Source organism: Rhopilema esculentum, chromosome 18 (assembly GCF_057945365.1).
Source record: "Rhopilema esculentum isolate cy_ngs chromosome 18, ASM5794536v1, whole genome shotgun sequence".
Taxonomy (NCBI): Eukaryota; Metazoa; Cnidaria; class Scyphozoa; order Rhizostomeae; family Rhizostomatidae; genus Rhopilema; species Rhopilema esculentum.
Genome location: NC_142832.1, coordinates 4,409,965 through 4,416,318, shown reverse-complemented (window position 1 = coordinate 4,416,318; position 6,354 = coordinate 4,409,965). Strand labels below are relative to the sequence as shown.

Below are 6,354 nucleotides of genomic sequence, written 5' to 3'. Positions count from 1 at the left end.
TTGGCTCACAGCAGAAAAGTTGCAGGAAATGTCACCATATGTGCTCATTTTAATTTTCTTGAGATAATACATAAACCTTATGCACAATGAGTCCCTTGGATTGTCGACAGGGCTCAACTAAAATTGTGTTTCTCACCTCTTTAACCATCAGAATAAACCAATCACTATTAAATTATCCTTTTTGAAACTCATGGTGTAATAACTGTTTGATGTCTCTGTTGATCCTCAAAGAGTCTTGTGGCTGGCACGCCCACACTTAAAACCAAAAGCTTGCATTAAAAGTCATATTAAGAATTTGCCTCTTGGGGTTCGCCACCAAAACAACGCTGTTATTGAAAACTAAAACCCAAAAACCGTTGGCGTGTCCTTTGACGCAAGTAAAGTCACAATAAATCTGTGATTTTGCGGCTGAGCTTGTCCTGAGAGGATGTACTGCCTAAACAACGTCGCTAGTAGATAAAACAAGAAAAATATTTTCAAAAATTTCGTAATTTTATTTAGTCGTGTTCCCTTTGCAAAGGAATATTTCATATCAGGTTGGCCTCGTGATAAGCTAAGACAATGGAAAGCTTTATTGTTAAATTCAAGAAATTCCTATTCCAATTGATATTAAATGCAAGACGCACCCTCAAATCTACATGGAAGGCCAATTTTACCAATAAGGAATGCTGAAGACTAATTGTTTATACATGGTGGCAATCTCAAAATTATAAAATAAAAATAACGAAGTATATGCCAACATATTTCCCCTCTCCCGGCATTTTCCCCCGAAATTAGACGAGATACAAAATCAATCTTGCCAAGGACTACCGAGGTATTTCCTCTCCAGTCCCCCTCCCTCGCATGGCCCACAGACCGGATTTTCACATATACGGAATATGTTTGGGTAATGAGTGAGCTAGTTTCTGAAGAGAGGTTTCGCAAACTCTGATAACCGGAATATTCGAATGTGATAACACCGTAAATTTGCTTTATCATGATGAATTTACATTGACTGACCTGTTAGCGAACAATGTAATAGAAACCCATAAAAATCCGTTTCTAACAAAGAATTGACGACAATAGTGTGATACGAAACTGAGATTCTTCCCTATCGAAACAGACGCGATCAAAAACAAAATCGTTTGAATTTTCATGAAATGTTTATCGATTTGGATTTAATTTGATTTGATATATTAAACCCCTTCAGCAAGTGCTGATTTTTATGGAGCCCTCCATCTAGCAAGCCATCGAAGATGCTTGTATAATAAAACAAATTGGAATGTAAGATAATTTTGATTGAAGAACTAAAATGCAGACCTCCAGAACATGGCGGCCATATTGTTAATAATTGAAGAGTCAAACTACAGACCTCAAGAATATGGGGACATATTGTTAATGAACACGAGGAAGGCCAGTGTGACCAATAGAGACGGGCTTTGGTTTTCGGCAAATTCAGAGTCGGTCACGGGTGTTCCTTACTGGTGTTCCCAGTTGGTATAAGGGCTTTTGACTTCTAAAATATTGCTTTGTCCACCTCCCACACTGTGGGTGCTGGCGTTGTCACTGCCACTGATCAAACACCTGAAAGGTGGTTTAAATACATGATACAACCCTGCACCCTCCTATCCCATTGGTGTATGCATATTTGATAGCAGAAATATCAATATTGAGCCGGAGCTTTAACACCTCGGTGCCTTCTGACAAGACCTGTAGGTCGTTCCTTTTAAAATGTGCTGATGTTTTTGGTGGCAGAACCAAGGGAAACATTCTACCGTTTATTTTAATTCGTAATAACTACTTTGGATATGCGCTAATGGCTTCAAAAAGCTGCTGGTGTCTGTTAGAACATATTTGCGCAGCTGAAATGGTATTTAATGCATCGCCTAGGATAGTCTTCACGGTGCTTTGACTGAAAATTCTAGATTTTGTAAATACACGAATACTTTATTCCCTTATGCTGTTTGTAGTTCAAAACCAGTAACCAAAGATATTTGGGCTAGAGGCAAACTATGAGGGTAATAGAAGTATTTTGGTCCTTTAATCAGTGACGTTTCCACGGGGTGGATTTTTCCCAGTTTTCCCAGAAGTCGATTTTCTAATTTATCGAAATCCATTGAAAAACCTTTGGAAGGGGGGGGGGGGGCAGGGCTGATCAGATCGATTTCGCACTGTCAAAAAGCCACCGTTGTGAAAAATGCTGCTTGAGAAAGTTGCTTGTCCAAAAATCTCAAAATAGATAAAAAATACTTAAAAGGATTTTCCAAGAGTCTGAAGGGCGTGGGCGAGAAAATTTGTTTTTGTCCATCCCAGTTTTTTCGAGCTGGCGACGCCACTGCCTTTAATCTGTTTCAGACATATCTATTCCTGAACTACAACAAATTTATAAGTTCTGATAAAGCCACCCTTAATTTTTTTATAATCGTTAGGAGCTTAACTTCCTTTGATATATAGGAACTTTAAAGAATTCCTATCAATTCCATATAATTCTCCAATTAAATTTAAAGACGTTTTCTTTAATGATTTTGATAAGAGTGTTCCTTTTATCAGAAAAAAGACTGTTTTAAGATAGAACTTGCAGCACTGCATTTGTCTGAGGAAAGTTCCCTTAAATAAATTTCCTTAGTTCAAGTAGAAGGTGATGCCAAATTGATTTGAATACCTGCCTAAAAAAAGAAGAAGAAATTCGAGTTTCTTTTGGATAGATGTATCGTAAGATAAACTTAAATTCTTGTTTTTCGTCATAGGAGGAGCAACGATACCGAAAAAAGAAAGAGTTGAACAGGTTGGCTGCACAAAGAAGCCGAGAGAGGCGGAGACAGCTAATAAAACAGTTGGAGCAGGTATTTTTCTGAATTCCCTCTTTTTTACAAGGATGCCTGATATTTTACTGAGTCACAATATTCTTAAAGTTTTTGTTAAATCATTCTTAAATTTCAACGATTTTGGTTTGAGTTTGAAGGAGATCTCTAATTGTGATCTCCCACTACATTGTAGTGCCGTTGGAACGTACTCCATATCAGGGGGCTGCCCATTACATTGTCTCTCATTCAATACACTGTTAAAAAAGGAAATATAATTCAATTTGACAATTATTAAGAGGGCTCCATACCCCCCTTCCCTCCAGTCCACCCCGCTTTCGATGGCCCTGTCACATTGGCAGTCTTCAATCAGTGTGATTTATTGTTTTAATGCCTTTTATCCCCAGGAAGTCAAAGAGCTTGAAAGCTGCAACGATTCAATGACAACAGAAATTGCGAGCATGCGCAGTGAGATCAAGCAGCTGGATTTCATGTTGCAGAGTCACTCGTGCAAGATGACGCAATGATATTCGTATGTTTTGGGACATTTTCCGAGCATGTCAGTCCAGTCAGAGTTAGATCATGTTTGAGTACATAGTCACAATAATGACGTTTTAACTACAGACATCCAACTTTAATGCCATCATCCAAAGAAGTTGATACGACATTCCAAGCAGAAATGAGATTTCAGTACATGCTTATCATTTTCCCATAAACAATTCTTGAATCTGCAGACGTCAATTTTGACGCAACGTTAAATACTGTTCAGAGTTCAGATTTTTCCCCAACTACTTCATGTTAGAGGAGAATTTACACAAGAAAGTCTAATGATGATTTCAACTGGAATTTGTGCCATTGATAGCATTCAACAATCCGCATTGCATAGAGATAGTGTATTTAAACTAAAAATTTGTATTTAAATTTATGCCCAGATTTACTGTTGTAATGTATGCGACCAGTAATGTATGCCACTAAGAGCTTTGAATTTCCAACACTGTTCAAATTGAAAGACCCCTCTATATCACCCTCTTGGATAAACGATCCGTCTTAAGCGAAAAAAAGGACAATTATATTGCTTTAAGTTTGTTATCCAACAAAGTGTCTACTCCAGTCAGTATTTCAGTCCCTCTTATACAAAGAGAAATGAATGACACATTTGAGCAACCCATCCTCCTGTAACGAGCAGGGTTCTTCTTATGACGGTGAATAACTAGCCCGTTTGTGGAGGGATGGGCTAGGCCAAAGGACCTAGGCCCTGAATAAGTAACACACAAATGATACTCATTCTTTGATGTTTTCTCAAATGATCCAACAGAAAGACTAACTTATATCGTGATCAACTAATAACATAAACGGAAGCTAATTAACAGGATAATACGACCGTCACACTACATGTTGAAAGACAAACACATTGCCATAAAAAGGCATTCACTAACACAACAGGACTTAACTCCTATTCAATGTTGCTACTTTTAAGCCAAGTTTCTGGTGTAGTTCCCTAAACATATGCGAAGCGTTAAGTATTTAACTTGAAAGTAATCGACAGATATTAAATAGCTTTAACCATCTGTCAATCATGAATTGACCAATCAATGAGTGTGATACTACTTGCGCGTTTGTTGATTGGCTAATTTTGATAGACAATTGAATCGAGCCTGTCAGTCGATTGCTTTCAGAATAAGCAGTCTCTAAACGACTGTATCAGTCTTGTTTTGGAAATATTTATTTCTGTTTTGTTGATTTATGCAGTACCAGCCCTTAAAATGACATAAATTACTGTACTGTCGCAAAGCTCGAAAACTTACTGTAAATTAAAATGCTTTTTGTAAGTCAAAGTATTTAACTTCTGTGTAAACCTAAAACAAAAGTAGTTAAAAAGTGACTCGATTTTATTTTATCAAAGTTAATAGTTGCAAATATGAATGACTTGTGTTTTAATAAAGAAAGATAATATATTTAATTAGCAAAAATGTGGCTACTTTATTTACATGCTTGTAAAGTTTGAAAGATAAACTAGAATAGTGGTCTTTTCTTTTATTTTTTAGTTCTTTCTGTTAGCCATTTCTTAACGGCGAAATTTGCAATTTTAACGACGAAGAGGCTTGCTCTGGTATCCAGCTTGAACTATAGCAGTCTGTAACTAGATGATAAAAGGCTGTAACTAGATGATAAAGGCAAATGACTATTTCCTTGATTACCCCCAAATTCCATATCCAGTTTGTTTATATAGAATAGATAGGGTAGTGTAGTTAACCCTGCAGAAACATTCTTGCTCGGTATTCACGAGATATGTTTGAAAGATATGTTTGAAAAACTTCGTTAATTTCGAATGCAATCATATTTGGAGGGATGTCCCACGAAGCTCTGAAGAGTCTTGCTTTTGTCTCGCGTCCAAATTCATTTTAATTTTGTTGAGCCTAATATCAGCAATTTGTTTCAGATTAAAGTTTTCAAACAAAAATTGCATCATCGCTCCATTGTTACATCGGTAGTTTTCGCATCGTCTCTGTTGATATGTCTATCAGAAATACCATCCACATATCTATTTTGCCTGTCTGCAATTCCACGTTTAAAGCGTATCTTAAACAGAGATTCTGACCAAAGCTTAAACCTGAGGACGAGTTAAAATCCTTGTGTGCTAATAAAAAATATCGTTTTTGAAAGGGCCATGGCATTAAAATGACTCATAGGGGGGACATTTCGGCGACATTAAAGAGCACGGTTTCAGCTCGGACATACCCTCAGAACTCGCCACTACTTCATTGTCCCAGCTGATGATATCACTGGATTTATCATAACTGTTGAAAAGACTTGTCATTTTTTGAGAAGACTTATCTATTTCTAGCAATAATAGTGTTTATCTTAAACTATTCTTATTTTTGAGCTAATCTTCATATAATTCATGGTTTCCCTACTGTCTCATCGTCTAATGTTTTTCCACTTACGTAGAAAATTTTTTGTCAAAGGGAGCATTTATATCCTTACTTTAGGTCTTATGATCATAAAAAGAAAGATCGATATAGTTCGCCTTATTTATCATCCTGACAAAATATTCTAGCAATTATCCAAGCCAAGATAATTCTCAAGCTTAGGTAATTTTGTCTTGGTAACGACATGAAATTTTAACCCCCAACCTTATATTTACGCGGGAAAATGAAAGGGAGGCTGGACGTGACAGCATGTTTTTAAGGCCTAATCTAGAAACTAATATGATCAAAATGTCATGTTGCCAGTGCTTTGGGGTGGCATCTAGACGAAGAATCGAGGTAAGAACGACATAAATGAATGATTTTTTATATTAGAAAGACGCCCGTATCTTAAACAAAGCCAATCCCAGAATCATGGACCCGTACAGCTTGATGATCGTGATTATACATAATAAAATTATTACGATTAGTAATTTTTAATGCAATGAATAAGACAGCTGTGTGCCTTGAGTTTCTCCTTTAATTGATTACATAATTATATAGGCCTGACGATAGGCGATTCGTTTTGACGATTCGAACGCAACTACCCTCCGGTTATCCTGTACTGTGCTCACCAAAGTTTTACTGTTTTTTCATATTTTCATAGC

General features: G+C 36.7%; 1 protein-coding gene across 4 annotated transcripts in view; it reads left to right on the top strand.

Moving 5' to 3' along the window:
* Positions 1-5,925: 5,925 nt before the first annotated feature.
* Positions 5,926-6,354, top strand: part of LOC135696792 (uncharacterized) — a 48,422-nt gene continuing 47,993 nt past the window's right edge. For all 4 annotated transcript variants that reach the window (XM_089113828.1, XM_089113827.1, XM_089113824.1 and 1 more), the window contains exon 1: positions 5,926-6,046. The gene's annotated coding sequence lies outside the window, so the exon portion shown is untranslated. The remainder of the gene's footprint in view (positions 6,047-6,354) is intronic.